The sequence below is a fragment of the Pleurodeles waltl genome, chromosome 8, assembly GCF_031143425.1.
Source record: "Pleurodeles waltl isolate 20211129_DDA chromosome 8, aPleWal1.hap1.20221129, whole genome shotgun sequence".
Lineage (NCBI taxonomy): Eukaryota > Metazoa > Chordata > Amphibia > Caudata > Salamandridae > Pleurodeles > Pleurodeles waltl.
This window is the reverse complement of record NC_090447.1, coordinates 1,505,753,099-1,505,772,092: the sequence shown is the minus strand read 5'-3', so window position 1 is coordinate 1,505,772,092 and position 18,994 is coordinate 1,505,753,099. Positions and strand designations below refer to the sequence as shown.

The 18,994-nt window shown below is 49.4% G+C and overlaps 10 non-coding genes across 10 annotated transcripts; all 10 read right to left on the bottom strand.

The window, feature by feature from the left end:
* Nucleotides 1–1,563: 1,563 nt before the first annotated feature.
* LOC138255902 (5S ribosomal RNA) lies at nucleotides 1,564–1,682 on the bottom strand. Its single transcript, XR_011198214.1, has one exon. It is a non-coding gene; the product is annotated as a 5S ribosomal RNA (ribosomal RNA).
* A 1,675-nt stretch (nucleotides 1,683–3,357) lies between these two features.
* On the bottom strand, nucleotides 3,358–3,476 carry LOC138255789 (5S ribosomal RNA). The gene has a single exon (XR_011198203.1). It is a non-coding gene; the product is annotated as a 5S ribosomal RNA (ribosomal RNA).
* Nucleotides 3,477–5,151: 1,675 nt separating this feature from the next.
* On the bottom strand, nucleotides 5,152–5,270 carry LOC138255674 (5S ribosomal RNA). The gene has a single exon (XR_011198191.1). It is a non-coding gene; the product is annotated as a 5S ribosomal RNA (ribosomal RNA).
* A 1,675-nt stretch (nucleotides 5,271–6,945) lies between these two features.
* On the bottom strand, nucleotides 6,946–7,064 carry LOC138255556 (5S ribosomal RNA). The gene has a single exon (XR_011198180.1). It is a non-coding gene; the product is annotated as a 5S ribosomal RNA (ribosomal RNA).
* Nucleotides 7,065–8,737: 1,673 nt separating this feature from the next.
* Nucleotides 8,738–8,856, bottom strand: LOC138255442 (5S ribosomal RNA). The gene has a single exon (XR_011198075.1). It is a non-coding gene; the product is annotated as a 5S ribosomal RNA (ribosomal RNA).
* A 1,675-nt stretch (nucleotides 8,857–10,531) lies between these two features.
* On the bottom strand, nucleotides 10,532–10,650 carry LOC138255327 (5S ribosomal RNA). The gene has a single exon (XR_011197964.1). It is a non-coding gene; the product is annotated as a 5S ribosomal RNA (ribosomal RNA).
* A 1,675-nt stretch (nucleotides 10,651–12,325) lies between these two features.
* On the bottom strand, nucleotides 12,326–12,444 carry LOC138255212 (5S ribosomal RNA). The gene has a single exon (XR_011197853.1). It is a non-coding gene; the product is annotated as a 5S ribosomal RNA (ribosomal RNA).
* Nucleotides 12,445–14,119: 1,675 nt separating this feature from the next.
* Nucleotides 14,120–14,238, bottom strand: LOC138255099 (5S ribosomal RNA). Its single transcript, XR_011197742.1, has one exon. It is a non-coding gene; the product is annotated as a 5S ribosomal RNA (ribosomal RNA).
* Nucleotides 14,239–15,913: 1,675 nt separating this feature from the next.
* Nucleotides 15,914–16,032, bottom strand: LOC138253495 (5S ribosomal RNA). The gene has a single exon (XR_011196185.1). It is a non-coding gene; the product is annotated as a 5S ribosomal RNA (ribosomal RNA).
* Nucleotides 16,033–17,707: 1,675 nt separating this feature from the next.
* On the bottom strand, nucleotides 17,708–17,826 carry LOC138254986 (5S ribosomal RNA). Its single transcript, XR_011197631.1, has one exon. It is a non-coding gene; the product is annotated as a 5S ribosomal RNA (ribosomal RNA).
* Nucleotides 17,827–18,994: the final 1,168 nt, after the last annotated feature.

Here is an 18,994-nt window from a genome sequence, read left to right as displayed (position 1 = left end):
CAGGCACAATGCCCCAACCCACACGGAACAACATTTTTTACTCCTCCATTTACCATGCTCGGCGCTACTCCCGCTTCTCTCGTCTTCACAGGCTGCAGCAGCCCCCACCAAACCTAGCACGACCAGCAGGCGGCGCCTGTCACACTCAAGTGCAATGGACAACCCTCACCTCACACAGCATGTGCTGCGCCTCCTTGGACCCCTCCTTAGGGCATGACACCGAGGAGTCACCAGGGGAGACGCTGCTTCTCAACAGCAGCCTTCATTCCCCCCTCCCAAGGACCAATAGTTGCTGCTATGCAGTTCTCTTTTCCTCATCCCACTGGGTGGCGACACCTCCATTCACTCTGGCCAGGAGAAATAGCTCTTCTACACTACCTTAACAACTCCAGAAAGAAACGGGAAGGCACGCCAATCACTTACCTCTTCTTGCACTTTTTTCACTTACTGGAGAGGCTCTGTCACTCAGACTCTGCCATCTGCAACACATTCGCCATGCCTTGCAGGCAGAGGGTGGCCAGTCTTTCCTTTCCTTTTGGCAAACCAGGGTCCCACTGAAAGTACGTAGGAGTTGTCGGAAAAATCGGATCTGTCATCATGGACTCCTTTCTGAAACAAGATGCAAAATAACGCCCCTTCTCACAACCCCAGTGAAAGTGAAAGGGTCAGAGGTGTGTTGTTTAATGCTTAGGACGCAACAGTGGATCACGTGCTCTCTGCTGGGATGTTTTCCTATTTTGAAGAGGGTTTATTCTGCACAGGCCCTGCTCACCCATTCTTTCTGTGGTCGATAAATGGATCGTTGAGTTAATGACACCTCTTACAGCACCAGGAAATGCCGAAAAATGCTGCCGAATGCTTTTAAAACAGCTCAAATTGTACGCACCTTTCCTCTTTTTATTCCCTGTTTCTGGAATGCTCTGCTTTTGGACTCTATTACACTTGCGTCTGCAACTCACTTCATTCTTCCACACCTAATAGATCATCGTCCTTTTATCAGATTTCCCACACGCTGTGCTGATTTTTTGCATTTGGTTGCCAATTGTAGGCTCGAGCACTATTTCTTGGGGGCTAAGGATTATTCATGGTACAAGTCTTAAAGAAAATAAGTCGGGGGACTAACCAAGTTAGACACTATGCAAGTGACATCACGGCACATGACATCACGGCACATGACATCAGGCCGTGTGAAATCGCACCTGGAAAAACAGGAAGTGGCATCACAACCCATGACCTGCCAGGAAATGAGATGCCAAGAAGTGAGATCTGATCTGAAGACCTGACACATATGCTTACCGCAAGAAAGCAAAGCCTTAGCTAGGGGAGCCTTTGTCCGTCGTGGAGCAAATGCTGTCTTGACTTTGGGCCGAGTGTAAAGTGCATAATAATTGTAAGTTTTCCTTGGGAAAGTGTGTATTTTCGTGTTAATGCTGTTCTTTTTCCTTTCTTTTTTTAAGAGAGTAAAAAAAGAGTGTAGTAAATAAAAAGTGTCAAATGAAATTAGCGAGGAAGCTGTGTAATGGAGGTTAGACGTGCGCCACCTAGTGTGCGCGAGAGGCAAAATGCCTACAGCACCTGGTATTCCCAGGCGGTCTCCCATCCAAGTACTAACCAGGCCCGACCCTGCTTAGCTTCCGAGATCGGACGAGATCGGGCGCATTCAGGGTGGTATGGCCGTAGGCAGGAAAGGCTGCACTTTCAGCTCTCTTCTGCTCACCCGGCCCACCGGCCTGGAGCCGACTGCTCTTAATTGCAGCGGAACACCCTCCCACTGGGAACTCCCACACTGCCCCAGGCACAATGCCCCAACCCACACGGAACAACATTTTTTACTCCTCCATTTACCATGCTCGGCGCTACTCCCGCTTCTCTCGTCTTCACAGGCTGCAGCAGCCCCCACCAAACCTAGCACGACCAGCAGGCGGCGCCTGTCACACTCTCAAGTGCAATGGACAACCCTCACCTCACACAGCATGTGCTGCGCCTCCTTGGACCCCTCCTTAGGGCATGACACCGAGGAGTCACCAGGGGAGACGCTGCTTCTCAACAGCAGCCTTCATTCCCCCCTCCCAAGGACCAATAGTTGCTGCTATGCAGTTCTCTTTTCCTCATCCCACTGGGTGGCGACACCTCCATTCACTCTGGCCAGGAGAAATAGCTCTTCTACACTACCTTAACAACTCCAGAAAGAAACGGGAAGGCACGCCAATCACTTACCTCTTCTTGCACTTTTTTCACTTACTGGAGAGGCTCTGTCACTCAGACTCTGCCATCTGCAACACATTCGCCATGCCTTGCAGGCAGAGGGTGGCCAGTCTTTCCTTTCCTTTTGGCAAACCAGGGTCCCACTGAAAGTACGTAGGAGTTGTCGGAAAAATCGGATCTGTCATCATGGACTCCTTTCTGAAACAAGATGCAAAATAACGCCCCTTCTCACAACCCCAGTGAAAGTGAAAGGGTCAGAGGTGTGTTGTTTAATGCTTAGGACGCAACAGTGGATCACGTGCTCTCTGCTGGGATGTTTTCCTATTTTGAAGAGGGTTTATTCTGCACAGGCCCTGCTCACCCATTCTTTCTGTGGTCGATAAATGGATCGTTGAGTTAATGACACCTCTTACAGCACCAGGAAATGCCGAAAAATGCTGCCGAATGCTTTTAAAACAGCTCAAATTGTACGCACCTTTCCTCTTTTTATTCCCTGTTTCTGGAATGCTCTGCTTTTGGACTCTATTACACTTGCGTCTGCAACTCACTTCATTCTTCCACACCTAATAGATCATCGTCCTTTTATCAGATTTCCCACACGCTGTGCAGATTTTTTGCATTTGGTTGCCAATTGTAGGCTCGAGCACTATTTCTTGGGGGCTAAGGATTATTCATGGTACAAGTCTTAAAGAAAATAAGTCGGGGGACTAACCAAGTTAGACACTATGCAAGTGACATCACGGCACATGACATCACGGCACATGACATCAGGCCGTGTGAAATCGCACCTGGAAAAACAGGAAGTGGCATCACAACCCATGACCTGCCAGGAAATGAGATGCCAAGAAGTGAGATCTGATCTGAAGACCTGACACATATGCTTACCGCAAGAAAGCAAAGCCTTAGCTAGGGGAGCCTTTGTCCGTCGTGGAGCAAATGCTGTCTTGACTTTGGGCCGAGTGTAAAGTGCATAATAATTGTAAGTTTTCCTTGGGAAAGTGTGTATTTTCGTGTTAATGCTGTTCTTTTTCCTTTCTTTTTTTAAGAGAGTAAAAAAAGAGTGTAGTAAATAAAAAGTGTCAAATGAAATTAGCGAGGAAGCTGTGTAATGGAGGTTAGACGTGCGCCACCTAGTGTGCGCGAGAGGCAAAATGCCTACAGCACCTGGTATTCCCAGGCGGTCTCCCATCCAAGTACTAACCAGGCCCGACCCTGCTTAGCTTCCGAGATCGGACGAGATCGGGCGCATTCAGGGTGGTATGGCCGTAGGCAGGAAAGGCTGCACTTTCAGCTCTCTTCTGCTCACCCGGCCCACCGGCCTGGAGCCGACTGCTCTTAATTGCAGCGGAACACCCTCCCACTGGGAACTCCCACACTGCCCCAGGCACAATGCCCCAACCCACACGGAACAACATTTTTTACTCCTCCATTTACCATGCTCGGCGCTACTCCCGCTTCTCTCGTCTTCACAGGCTGCAGCAGCCCCCACCAAACCTAGCACGACCAGCAGGCGGCGCCTGTCACACTCTCAAGTGCAATGGACAACCCTCACCTCACACAGCATGTGCTGCGCCTCCTTGGACCCCTCCTTAGGGCATGACACCGAGGAGTCACCAGGGGAGACGCTGCTTCTCAACAGCAGCCTTCATTCCCCCCTCCCAAGGACCAATAGTTGCTGCTATGCAGTTCTCTTTTCCTCATCCCACTGGGTGGCGACACCTCCATTCACTCTGGCCAGGAGAAATAGCTCTTCTACACTACCTTAACAACTCCAGAAAGAAACGGGAAGGCACGCCAATCACTTACCTCTTCTTGCACTTTTTTCACTTACTGGAGAGGCTCTGTCACTCAGACTCTGCCATCTGCAACACATTCGCCATGCCTTGCAGGCAGAGGGTGGCCAGTCTTTCCTTTCCTTTTGGCAAACCAGGGTCCCACTGAAAGTACGTAGGAGTTGTCGGAAAAATCGGATCTGTCATCATGGACTCCTTTCTGAAACAAGATGCAAAATAACGCCCCTTCTCACAACCCCAGTGAAAGTGAAAGGGTCAGAGGTGTGTTGTTTAATGCTTAGGACGCAACAGTGGATCACGTGCTCTCTGCTGGGATGTTTTCCTATGTTGAAGAGGGTTTATTCTGCACAGGCCCTGCTCACCCATTCTTTCTGTGGTCGATAAATGGATCGTTGAGTTAATGACACCTCTTACAGCGCCAGGAAATGCCGGAAAATGCTGCCGAATGCTTTTAAAACAGCTCAAATTGTACGCACCTTTCCTCTTTTTATTCCCTGTTTCTGGAATGCTCTGCTTTTGGACTCTATTACACTTGCGTCTGCAACTCACTTCATTCTTCCACACCGAATAGATCATCGTCCTTTTATCAGATTTCCCACACGCTGTGCTGATTTTTTGCATTTGGTTGCCAATTGTAGGCTCGAGCACTATTTCTTGGGGGCTAAGGATTATTCATGGTACAAGTCTTAAAGAAAATAAGTCGGGGGACTAACCAAGTTAGACACTATGCAAGTGACATCACGGCACATGACATCACGGCACATGACATCAGGCCGTGTGAAATCGCACCTGGAAAAACAGGAAGTGGCATCACAACCCATGACCTGCCAGGAAATGAGATGCCAAGAAGTGAGATCTGATCTGAAGACCTGACACATATGCTTACCGCAAGAAAGCAAAGCCTTAGCTAGGGGAGCCTTTGTCCGTCGTGGAGCAAATGCTGTCTTGACTTTGGGCCGAGTGTAAAGTGCATAATAATTGTAAGTTTTCCTTGGGAAAGTGTGTATTTTCGTGTTAATGCTGTTCTTTTTCCTTTCTTTTTTTAAGAGAGTAAAAAAAGAGTGTAGTAAATAAAAAGTGTCAAATGAAATTAGCGAGGAAGCTGTGTAATGGAGGTTAGACGTGCGCCACCTAGTGTGCGCGAGAGGCAAAATGCCTACAGCACCTGGTATTCCCAGGCGGTCTCCCATCCAAGTACTAACCAGGCCCGACCCTGCTTAGCTTCCGAGATCGGACGAGATCGGGCGCATTCAGGGTGGTATGGCCGTAGGCAGGAAAGGCTGCACTTTCAGCTCTCTTCTGCTCACCCGGCCCACCGGCCTGGAGCCGACTGCTCTTAATTGCAGCGGAACACCCTCCCACTGGGAACTCCCACACTGCCCCAGGCACAATGCCCCAACCCACACGGAACAACATTTTTTACTCCTCCATTTACCATGCTCGGCGCTACTCCCGCTTCTCTCGTCTTCACAGGCTGCAGCAGCCCCCACCAAACCTAGCACGACCAGCAGGCGGCGCCTGTCACACTCTCAAGTGCAATGGACAACCCTCACCTCACACAGCATGTGCTCCGCCTCCTTGGACCCCTCCTTAGGGCATGACACCGAGGAGTCACCAGGGGAGACGCTGCTTCTCAACAGCAGCCTTCATTCCCCCCTCCCAAGGACCAATAGTTGCTGCTATGCAGTTCTCTTTTCCTCATCCCACTGGGTGGCGACACCTCCATTCACTCTGGCCAGGAGAAATAGCTCTTCTACACTACCTTAACAACTCCAGAAAGAAACGGGAAGGCACGCCAATCACTTACCTCTTCTTGCACTTTTTTCACTTACTGGAGAGGCTCTGTCACTCAGACTCTGCCATCTGCAACACATTCGCCATGCCTTGCAGGCAGAGGGTGGCCAGTCTTTCCTTTCCTTTTGGCAAACCAGGGTCCCACTGAAAGTACGTAGGAGTTGTCGGAAAAATCGGATCTGTCATCATGGACTCCTTTCTGAAACAAGATGCAAAATAACGCCCCTTCTCACAACCCCAGTGAAAGTGAAAGGGTCAGAGGTGTGTTGTTTAATGCTTAGGACGCAACAGTGGATCACGTGCTCTCTGCTGGGATGTTTTCCTATGTTGAAGAGGGTTTATTCTGCACAGGCCCTGCTCACCCATTCTTTCTGTGGTCGATAAATGGATCGTTGAGTTAATGACTCCTGTTACAGCGCCAGGAAATGCCGGAAGATGCTGCCGAATGCTTTTAAAACAGCTCAAATTGTACGCACCTTTCCTCTTTTTATTCCCTGTTTCTGGAATGCTCTGCTTTTGGACTCTATTACACTTGCGTCTGCAACTCACTTCATTCTTCCACACCTAATAGATCATCGTCCTTTTATCAGATTTCCCACACGCTGTGCAGATTTTTTGCATTTGGTTGCCAATTGTAGGCTCGAGCACTATTTCTTGGGGGCTAAGGATTATTCATGGTACAAGTCTTAAAGAAAATAAGTCGGGGGACTAACCAAGTTAGACACTATGCAAGTGACATCACGGCACATGACATCACGGCACATGACATCAGGCCGTGTGAAATCGCACCTGGAAAAACAGGAAGTGGCATCACAACCCATGACCTGCCAGGAAATGAGATGCCAAGAAGTGAGATCTGATCTGAAGACCTGACACATATGCTTACCGCAAGAAAGCAAAGCCTTAGCTAGGGGAGCCTTTGTCCGTCGTGGAGCAAATGCTGTCTTGACTTTGGGCCGAGTGTAAAGTGCATAATAATTGTAAGTTTTCCTTGGGAAAGTGTGTATTTTCGTGTTAATGCTGTTCTTTTTCCTTTCTTTTTTTAAGAGAGTAAAAAAAGAGTGTAGTAAATAAAAAGTGTCAAATGAAATTAGCGAGGAAGCTGTGTAATGGAGGTTAGACGTGCGCCACCTAGTGTGCGCGAGAGGCAAAATGCCTACAGCACCTGGTATTCCCAGGCGGTCTCCCATCCAAGTACTAACCAGGCCCGACCCTGCTTAGCTTCCGAGATCGGACGAGATCGGGCGCATTCAGGGTGGTATGGCCGTAGGCAGGAAAGGCTGCACTTTCAGCTCTCTTCTGCTCACCCGGCCCACCGGCCTGGAGCCGACTGCTCTTAATTGCAGCGGAACACCCTCCCACTGGGAACTCCCACACTGCCCCAGGCACAATGCCCCAACCCACACCGAACAACATTTTTTACTCCTCCATTTACCATGCTCGGCGCTACTCCCGCTTCTCTCGTCTTCACAGGCTGCAGCAGCCCCCACCAAACCTAGCACGACCAGCAGGCGGCGCCTGTCACACTCAAGTGCAATGGACAACCCTCACCTCACACAGCATGTGCTGCGCCTCCTTGGACCCCTCCTTAGGGCATGACACCGAGGAGTCACCAGGGGAGACGCTGCTTCTCAACAGCAGCCTTCATTCCCCCCTCCCAAGGACCAATAGTTGCTGCTATGCAGTTCTCTTTTCCTCATCCCACTGGGTGGCGACACCTCCATTCACTCTGGCCAGGAGAAATAGCTCTTCTACACTACCTTAACAACTCCAGAAAGAAACGGGAAGGCACGCCAATCACTTACCTCTTCTTGCACTTTTTTCACTTACTGGAGAGGCTCTGTCACTCAGACTCTGCCATCTGCAACACATTCGCCATGCCTTGCAGGCAGAGGGTGGCCAGTCTTTCCTTTCCTTTTGGCAAACCAGGGTCCCACTGAAAGTACGTAGGAGTTGTCGGAAAAATCGGATCTGTCATCATGGACTCCTTTCTGAAACAAGATGCAAAATAACGCCCCTTCTCACAACCCCAGTGAAAGTGAAAGGGTCAGAGGTGTGTTGTTTAATGCTTAGGACGCAACAGTGGATCACGTGCTCTCTGCTGGGATGTTTTCCTATTTTGAAGAGGGTTTATTCTGCACAGGCCCTGCTCACCCATTCTTTCTGTGGTCGATAAATGGATCGTTGAGTTAATGACACCTCTTACAGCACCAGGAAATGCCGAAAAATGCTGCCGAATGCTTTTAAAACAGCTCAAATTGTACGCACCTTTCCTCTTTTTATTCCCTGTTTCTGGAATGCTCTGCTTTTGGACTCTATTACACTTGCGTCTGCAACTCACTTCATTCTTCCACACCTAATAGATCATCGTCCTTTTATCAGATTTCCCACACGCTGTGCAGATTTTTTGCATTTGGTTGCCAATTGTAGGCTCGAGCACTATTTCTTGGGGGCTAAGGATTATTCATGGTACAAGTCTTAAAGAAAATAAGTCGGGGGACTAACCAAGTTAGACACTATGCAAGTGACATCACGGCACATGACATCACGGCACATGACATCAGGCCGTGTGAAATCGCACCTGGAAAAACAGGAAGTGGCATCACAACCCATGACCTGCCAGGAAATGAGATGCCAAGAAGTGAGATCTGATCTGAAGACCTGACACATATGCTTACCGCAAGAAAGCAAAGCCTTAGCTAGGGGAGCCTTTGTCCGTCGTGGAGCAAATGCTGTCTTGACTTTGGGCCGAGTGTAAAGTGCATAATAATTGTAAGTTTTCCTTGGGAAAGTGTGTATTTTCGTGTTAATGCTGTTCTTTTTCCTTTCTTTTTTTAAGAGAGTAAAAAAAGAGTGTAGTAAATAAAAAGTGTCAAATGAAATTAGCGAGGAAGCTGTGTAATGGAGGTTAGACGTGCGCCACCTAGTGTGCGCGAGAGGCAAAATGCCTACAGCACCTGGTATTCCCAGGCGGTCTCCCATCCAAGTACTAACCAGGCCCGACCCTGCTTAGCTTCCGAGATCGGACGAGATCGGGCGCATTCAGGGTGGTATGGCCGTAGGCAGGAAAGGCTGCACTTTCAGCTCTCTTCTGCTCACCCGGCCCACCGGCCTGGAGCCGACTGCTCTTAATTGCAGCGGAACACCCTCCCACTGGGAACTCCCACACTGCCCCAGGCACAATGCCCCAACCCACACGGAACAACATTTTTTACTCCTCCATTTACCATGCTCGGCGCTACTCCCGCTTCTCTCGTCTTCACAGGCTGCAGCAGCCCCCACCAAACCTAGCACGACCAGCAGGCGGCGCCTGTCACACTCTCAAGTGCAATGGACAACCCTCACCTCACACAGCATGTGCTGCGCCTCCTTGGACCCCTCCTTAGGGCATGACACCGAGGAGTCACCAGGGGAGACGCTGCTTCTCAACAGCAGCCTTCATTCCCCCCTCCCAAGGACCAATAGTTGCTGCTATGCAGTTCTCTTTTCCTCATCCCACTGGGTGGCGACACCTCCATTCACTCTGGCCAGGAGAAATAGCTCTTCTACACTACCTTAACAACTCCAGAAAGAAACGGGAAGGCACGCCAATCACTTACCTCTTCTTGCACTTTTTTCACTTACTGGAGAGGCTCTGTCACTCAGACTCTGCCATCTGCAACACATTCGCCATGCCTTGCAGGCAGAGGGTGGCCAGTCTTTCCTTTCCTTTTGGCAAACCAGGGTCCCACTGAAAGTACGTAGGAGTTGTCGGAAAAATCGGATCTGTCATCATGGACTCCTTTCTGAAACAAGATGCAAAATAACGCCCCTTCTCACAACCCCAGTGAAAGTGAAAGGGTCAGAGGTGTGTTGTTTAATGCTTAGGACGCAACAGTGGATCACGTGCTCTCTGCTGGGATGTTTTCCTATGTTGAAGAGGGTTTATTCTGCACAGGCCCTGCTCACCCATTCTTTCTGTGGTCGATAAATGGATCGTTGAGTTAATGACACCTCTTACAGCGCCAGGAAATGCCGGAAAATGCTGCCGAATGCTTTTAAAACAGCTCAAATTGTACGCACCTTTCCTCTTTTTATTCCCTGTTTCTGGAATGCTCTGCTTTTGGACTCTATTACACTTGCGTCTGCAACTCACTTCATTCTTCCACACCGAATAGATCATCGTCCTTTTATCAGATTTCCCACACGCTGTGCTGATTTTTTGCATTTGGTTGCCAATTGTAGGCTCGAGCACTATTTCTTGGGGGCTAAGGATTATTCATGGTACAAGTCTTAAAGAAAATAAGTCGGGGGACTAACCAAGTTAGACACTATGCAAGTGACATCACGGCACATGACATCACGGCACATGACATCAGGCCGTGTGAAATCGCACCTGGAAAAACAGGAAGTGGCATCACAACCCATGACCTGCCAGGAAATGAGATGCCAAGAAGTGAGATCTGATCTGAAGACCTGACACATATGCTTACCGCAAGAAAGCAAAGCCTTAGCTAGGGGAGCCTTTGTCCGTCGTGGAGCAAATGCTGTCTTGACTTTGGGCCGAGTGTAAAGTGCATAATAATTGTAAGTTTTCCTTGGGAAAGTGTGTATTTTCGTGTTAATGCTGTTCTTTTTCCTTTCTTTTTTTAAGAGAGTAAAAAAAGAGTGTAGTAAATAAAAAGTGTAAAATGAAATTAGCGAGGAAGCTGTGTAATGGAGGTTAGACGTGCGCCACCTAGTGTGTGCGAGAGGCAAAATGCCTACAGCACCTGGTATTCCCAGGCGGTCTCCCATCCAAGTACTAACCAGGCCCGACCCTGCTTAGCTTCCGAGATCGGACGAGATCGGGCGCATTCAGGGTGGTATGGCCGTAGGCAGGAAAGGTTGCACTTTCAGCTCTCTTTTGCTCACCCGGCCCACCGGCCTGGAGCCGACTGCTCTTAATTGCAGCGGAACACCCTCCCACTGGGAACTCCCACACTGCCCCAGGCACAATGCCCCAACCCACACGGAACAACATTTTTTACTCCTCCATTTACCATGCTCGGCGCTACTCCCGCTTCTCTCGTCTTCACAGGCTGCAGCAGCCCCCACCAAACCTAGCACGACCAGCAGGCGGCGCCTGTCACACTCTCAAGTGCAATGGACAACCCTCACCTCACACAGCATGTGCTGCGCCTCCTTGGACCCCTCCTTAGGGCATGACACCGAGGAGTCACCAGGGGAGACGCTGCTTCTCAACAGCAGCCTTCATTCCCCCCTCCCAAGGACCAATAGTTGCTGCTATGCAGTTCTCTTTTCCTCATCCCACTGGGTGGCGACACCTCCATTCACTCTGGCCAGGAGAAATAGCTCTTCTACACTACCTTAACAACTCCAGAAAGAAACGGGAAGGCACGCCAATCACTTACCTCTTCTTGCACTTTTTTCACTTACTGGAGAGGCTCTGTCACTCAGACTCTGCCATCTGCAACACATTCGCCATGCCTTGCAGGCAGAGGGTGGCCAGTCTTTCCTTTCCTTTTGGCAAACCAGGGTCCCACTGAAAGTACGTAGGAGTTGTCGGAAAAATCGGATCTGTCATCATGGACTCCTTTCTGAAACAAGATGCAAAATAACGCCCCTTCTCACAACCCCAGTGAAAGTGAAAGGGTCAGAGGTGTGTTGTTTAATGCTTAGGACGCAACAGTGGATCACGTGCTCTCTGCTGGGATGTTTTCCTATGTTGAAGAGGGTTTATTCTGCACAGGCCCTGCTCACCCATTCTTTCTGTGGTCGATAAATGGATCGTTGAGTTAATGACACCTCTTACAGCGCCAGGAAATGCCGGAAAATGCTGCCGAATGCTTTTAAAACAGCTCAAATTGTACGCACCTTTCCTCTTTTTATTCCCTGTTTCTGGAATGCTCTGCTTTTGGACTCTATTACACTTGCGTCTGCAACTCACTTCATTCTTCCACACCGAATAGATCATCGTCCTTTTATCAGATTTCCCACACGCTGTGCTGATTTTTTGCATTTGGTTGCCAATTGTAGGCTCGAGCACTATTTCTTGGGGGCTAAGGATTATTCATGGTACAAGTCTTAAAGAAAATAAGTCGGGGGACTAACCAAGTTAGACACTATGCAAGTGACATCACGGCACATGACATCACGGCACATGACATCAGGCCGTGTGAAATCGCACCTGGAAAAACAGGAAGTGGCATCACAACCCATGACCTGCCAGGAAATGAGATGCCAAGAAGTGAGATCTGATCTGAAGACCTGACACATATGCTTACCGCAAGAAAGCAAAGCCTTAGCTAGGGGAGCCTTTGTCCGTCGTGGAGCAAATGCTGTCTTGACTTTGGGCCGAGTGTAAAGTGCATAATAATTGTAAGTTTTCCTTGGGAAAGTGTGTATTTTCGTGTTAATGCTGTTCTTTTTCCTTTCTTTTTTTAAGAGAGTAAAAAAAGAGTGTAGTAAATAAAAAGTGTAAAATGAAATTAGCGAGGAAGCTGTGTAATGGAGGTTAGACGTGCGCCACCTAGTGTGTGCGAGAGGCAAAATGCCTACAGCACCTGGTATTCCCAGGCGGTCTCCCATCCAAGTACTAACCAGGCCCGACCCTGCTTAGCTTCCGAGATCGGACGAGATCGGGCGCATTCAGGGTGGTATGGCCGTAGGCAGGAAAGGTTGCACTTTCAGCTCTCTTCTGCTCACCCGGCCCACCGGCCTGGAGCCGACTGCTCTTAATTGCAGCGGAACACCCTCCCACTGGGAACTCCCACACTGCCCCAGGCACAATGCCCCAACCCACACGGAACAACATTTTTTACTCCTCCATTTACCATGCTCGGCGCTACTCCCGCTTCTCTCGTCTTCACAGGCTGCAGCAGCCCCCACCAAACCTAGCACGACCAGCAGGCGGCGCCTGTCACACTCTCAAGTGCAATGGACAACCCTCACCTCACACAGCATGTGCTGCGCCTCCTTGGACCCCTCCTTAGGGCATGACACCGAGGAGTCACCAGGGGAGACGCTGCTTCTCAACAGCAGCCTTCATTCCCCCCTCCCAAGGACCAATAGTTGCTGCTATGCAGTTCTCTTTTCCTCATCCCACTGGGTGGCGACACCTCCATTCACTCTGGCCAGGAGAAATAGCTCTTCTACACTACCTTAACAACTCCAGAAAGAAACGGGAAGGCACGCCAATCACTTACCTCTTCTTGCACTTTTTTCACTTACTGGAGAGGCTCTGTCACTCAGACTCTGCCATCTGCAACACATTCGCCATGCCTTGCAGGCAGAGGGTGGCCAGTCTTTCCTTTCCTTTTGGCAAACCAGGGTCCCACTGAAAGTACGTAGGAGTTGTCGGAAAAATCGGATCTGTCATCATGGACTCCTTTCTGAAACAAGATGCAAAATAACGCCCCTTCTCACAACCCCAGTGAAAGTGAAAGGGTCAGAGGTGTGTTGTTTAATGCTTAGGACGCAACAGTGGATCACGTGCTCTCTGCTGGGATGTTTTCCTATGTTGAAGAGGGTTTATTCTGCACAGGCCCTGCTCACCCATTCTTTCTGTGGTCGATAAATGGATCGTTGAGTTAATGACACCTCTTACAGCGCCAGGAAATGCCGGAAAATGCTGCCGAATGCTTTTAAAACAGCTCAAATTGTACGCACCTTTCCTCTTTTTATTCCCTGTTTCTGGAATGCTCTGCTTTTGGACTCTATTACACTTGCGTCTGCAACTCACTTCATTCTTCCACACCGAATAGATCATCGTCCTTTTATCAGATTTCCCACACGCTGTGCTGATTTTTTGCATTTGGTTGCCAATTGTAGGCTCGAGCACTATTTCTTGGGGGCTAAGGATTATTCATGGTACAAGTCTTAAAGAAAATAAGTCGGGGGACTAACCAAGTTAGACACTATGCAAGTGACATCACGGCACATGACATCACGGCACATGACATCAGGCCGTGTGAAATCGCACCTGGAAAAACAGGAAGTGGCATCACAACCCATGACCTGCCAGGAAATGAGATGCCAAGAAGTGAGATCTGATCTGAAGACCTGACACATATGCTTACCGCAAGAAAGCAAAGCCTTAGCTAGGGGAGCCTTTGTCCGTCGTGGAGCAAATGCTGTCTTGACTTTGGGCCGAGTGTAAAGTGCATAATAATTGTAAGTTTTCCTTGGGAAAGTGTGTATTTTCGTGTTAATGCTGTTCTTTTTCCTTTCTTTTTTTAAGAGAGTAAAAAAAGAGTGTAGTAAATAAAAAGTGTCAAATGAAATTAGCGAGGAAGCTGTGTAATGGAGGTTAGACGTGCGCCACCTAGTGTGCGCGAGAGGCAAAATGCCTACAGCACCTGGTATTCCCAGGCGGTCTCCCATCCAAGTACTAACCAGGCCCGACCCTGCTTAGCTTCCGAGATCGGACGAGATCGGGCGCATTCAGGGTGGTATGGCCGTAGGCAGGAAAGGCTGCACTTTCAGCTCTCTTCTGCTCACCGGGCCCACCGGCCTGGAGCCGACTGCTCTTAATTGCAGCGGAACACCCTCCCACTGGGAACTCCCACACTGCCCCAGGCACAATGCCCCAACCCACACGGAACAACATTTTTTACTCCTCCATTTACCATGCTCGGCGCTACTCCCGCTTCTCTCGTCTTCACAGGCTGCAGCAGCCCCCACCAAACCTAGCACGACCAGCAGGCGGCGCCTGTCACACTATCAAGTGCAATGGACAACCCTCACCTCACACAGCATGTGCTGCGCCTCCTTGGACCCCTCCTTAGGGCATGACACCGAGGAGTCACCAGGGGAGACGCTGCTTCTCAACAGCAGCCTTCATTCCCCCCTCCCAAGGACCAATAGTTGCTGCTATGCAGTTCTCTTTTCCTCATCCCACTGGGTGGCGACACCTCCATTCACTCTGGCCAGGAGAAATAGCTCTTCTACACTACCTTAACAACTCCAGAAAGAAACGGGAAGGCACGCCAATCACTTACCTCTTCTTGCACTTTTTTCACTTACTGGAGAGGCTCTGTCACTCAGACTCTGCCATCTGCAACACATTCGCCATGCCTTGCAGGCAGAGGGTGGCCAGTCTTTCCTTTCCTTTTGGCAAACCAGGGTCCCACTGAAAGTACGTAGGAGTTGTCGGAAAAATCGGATCTGTCATCATGGACTCCTTTCTGAAACAAGATGCAAAATAACGCCCCTTCTCACAACCCCAGTGAAAGTGAAAGGGTCAGAGGTGTGTTGTTTAATGCTTAGGACGCAACAGTGGATCACGTGCTCTCTGCTGGGATGTTTTCCTATGTTGAAGAGGGTTTATTCTGCACAGGCCCTGCTCACCCATTCTTTCTGTGGTCGATAAATGGATCGTTGAGTTAATGACACCTCTTACAGCGCCAGGAAATGCCGGAAAATGCTGCCGAATGCTTTTAAAACAGCTCAAATTGTACGCACCTTTCCTCTTTTTATTCCCTGTTTCTGGAATGCTCTGCTTTTGGACTCTATTACACTTGCGTCTGCAACTCACTTCATTCTTCCACACCTAATAGATCATCGTCCTTTTATCAGATTTCCCACACGCTGTGCTGATTTTTTGCATTTGGTTGCCAATTGTAGGCTCGAGCACTATTTCTTGGGGGCTAAGGATTATTCATGGTACAAGTCTTAAAGAAAATAAGTCGGGGGACTAACCAAGTTAGACACTATGCAAGTGACATCACGGCACATGACATCACGGCACATGACATCAGGCCGTGTGAAATCGCACCTGGAAAAACAGGAAGTGGCATCACAACCCATGACCTGCCAGGAAATGAGATGCCAAGAAGTGAGATCTGATCTGAAGACCTGACACATATGCTTACCGCAAGAAAGCAAAGCCTTAGCTAGGGGAGCCTTTGTCCGTCGTGGAGCAAATGCTGTCTTGACTTTGGGCCGAGTGTAAAGTGCATAATAATTGTAAGTTTTCCTTGGGAAAGTGTGTATTTTCGTGTTAATGCTGTTCTTTTTCCTTTCTTTTTTTAAGAGAGTAAAAAAAGAGTGTAGTAAATAAAAAGTGTCAAATGAAATTAGCGAGGAAGCTGTGTAATGGAGGTTAGACGTGCGCCACCTAGTGTGCGCGAGAGGCAAAATGCCTACAGCACCTGGTATTCCCAGGCGGTCTCCCATCCAAGTTCTAACCAGGCCCGACCCTGCTTAGCTTCCGAGATCGGACGAGATCGGGCGCATTCAGGGTGGTATGGCCGTAGGCAGGAAAGGCTGCACTTTCAGCTCTCTTCTGCTCACCCGGCCCACCGGCCTGGAGCCGACTGCTCTTAATTGCAGCGGAACACCCTCCCACTGGGAACTCCCACACTGCCCCAGGCACAATGCCCCAACCCACACGGAACAACATTTTTTACTCCTCCATTTACCATGCTCGGCGCTACTCCCGCTTCTCTCGTCTTCACAGGCTGCAGCAGCCCCCACCAAACCTAGCACGACCAGCAGGCGGCGCCTGTCACACTCTCAAGTGCAATGGACAACCCTCACCTCACACAGCATGTGCTGCGCCTCCTTGGACCCCTCCTTAGGGCATGACACCGAGGAGTCACCAGGGGAGACGCTGCTTCTCAACAGCAGCCTTCATTCCCCCCTCCCAAGGACCAATAGTTGCTGCTATGCAGTTCTCTTTTCCTCATCCCACTGGGTGGCGACACCTCCATTCACTCTGGCCAGGAGAAATAGCTCTTCTACACTACCTTAACAACTCCAGAAAGAAACGGGAAGGCACGCCAATCACTTACCTCTTCTTGCACTTTTTTCACTTACTGGAGAGGCTCTGTCACTCAGACTCTGCCATCTGCAACACATTCGCCATGCCTTGCAGGCAGAGGGTGGCCAGTCTTTCCTTTCCTTTTGGCAAACCAGGGTCCCACTGAAAGTACGTAGGAGTTGTCGGAAAAATCGGATCTGTCATCATGGACTCCTTTCTGAAACAAGATGCAAAATAACGCCCCTTCTCACAACCCCAGTGAAAGTGAAAGGGTCAGAGGTGTGTTGTTTAATGCTTAGGACGCAACAGTGGATCACGTGCTCTCTGCTGGGATGTTTTCCTATGTTGAAGAGGGTTTATTCTGCACAGGCCCTGCTCACCCATTCTTTCTGTGGTCGATAAATGGATCGTTGAGTTAATGACACCTCTTACAGCGCCAGGAAATGCCGGAAAATGCTGCCGAATGCTTTTAAAACAGCTCAAATTGTACGCACCTTTCCTCTTTTTATTCCCTGTTTCTGGAATGCTCTGCTTTTGGACTCTATTACACTTGCGTCTGCAACTCACTTCATTCTTCCACACCGAATAGATCATCGTCCTTTTATCAGATTTCCCACACGCTGTGCTGATTTTTTGCATTTGGTTGCCAATTGTAGGCTCGAGCACTATTTCTTGGGGGCTAAGGATTATTCATGGTACAAGTCTTAAAGAAAATAAGTCGGGGGACTAACCAAGTTAGACACTATGCAAGTGACATCACGGCACATGACATCACGGCACATGACATCAGGCCGTGTGAAATCGCACCTGGAAAAACAGGAAGTGGCATCACAACCCATGACCTGCCAGGAAATGAGATGCCAAGAAGTGAGATCTGATCTGAAGACCTGACACATATGCTTACCGCAAGAAAGCAAAGCCTTAGCTAGGGGAGCCTTTGTCCGTCGTGGAGCAAATGCTGTCTTGACTTTGGGCCGAGTGTAAAGTGCATAATAATTGTAAGTTTTCCTTGGGAAAGTGTGTATTTTCGTGTTAATGCTGTTCTTTTTCCTTTCTTTTTTTAAGAGAGTAAAAAAAGAGTGTAGTAAATAAAAAGTGTCAAATGAAATTAGCGAGGAAGCTGTGTAATGGAGGTTAGACGTGCGCCACCTAGTGTGCGCGAGAGGCAAAATGCCTACAGCACCTGGTATTCCCAGGCGGTCTCCCATCCAAGTACTAACCAGGCCCGACCCTGCTTAGCTTCCGAGATCGGACGAGATCGGGCGCATTCAGGGTGGTATGGCCGTAGGCAGGAAAGGCTGCACTTTCAGCTCTCTTCTGCTCACCCGGCCCACCGGCCTGGAGCCGACTGCTCTTAATTGCAGCGGAACACCCTCCCACTGGGAACTCCCACACTGCCCCAGGCACAATGCCCCAACCCACACGGAACAACATTTTTTACTCCTCCATTTACCATGCTCGGCGCTACTCCCGCTTCTCTCGTCTTCACAGGCTGCAGCAGCCCCCACCAAACCTAGCACGACCAGCAGGCGGCGCCTGTCACACTCTCAAGTGCAATGGACAACCCTCACCTCACACAGCATGTGCTGCGCCTCCTTGGACCCCTCCTTAGGGCATGACACCGAGGAGTCACCAGGGGAGACGCTGCTTCTCAACAGCAGCCTTCATTCCCCCCTCCCAAGGACCAATAGTTGCTGCTATGCAGTTCTCTTTTCCTCATCCCACTGGGTGGCGACACCTCCATTCACTCTGGCCAGGAGAAATAGCTCTTCTACACTACCTTAACAACTCCAGAAAGAAACGGGAAGGCACGCCAATCACTTACCTCTTCTTGCACTTTTTTCACTTACTGGAGAGGCTCTGTCACTCAGACTCTGCCATCTGCAACACATTCGCCATGCCTTGCAGGCAGAGGGTGGCCAGTCTTTCCTTTCCTTTTGGCAAACCAGGGTCCCACTGAAAGTACGTAGGAGTTGTCGGAAAAATCGGATCTGTCATCATGGACTCCTTTCTGAAACAAGATGCAAAATAACGCCCCTTCTCACAACCCCAGTGAAAGTGAAAGGGTCAGAGGTGTGTTGTTTAATGCTTAGGACGCAACAGTGGATCACGTGCTCTCTGCTGGGATGTTTTCCTATGTTGAAGAGGGTTTATTCTGCACAGGCCCTGCTCACCCATTCTTTCTGTGGTCGATAAATGGATCGTTGAGTTAATGACACCTCTTACAGCGCCAGGAAATGCCGGAAAATGCTGCCGAATGCTTTTAAAACAGCTCAAATTGTACGCACCTTTCCTCTTTTTATTCCCTGTTTCTGGAATGCTCTGCTTTTGGACTCTATTACACTTGCGTCTGCAACTCACTTCATTCTTCCACACCGAATAGATCATCGTCCTTTTATCAGATTTCCCACACGCTGTGCTGATTTTTTGCATTTGGTTGCCAATTGTAGGCTCGAGC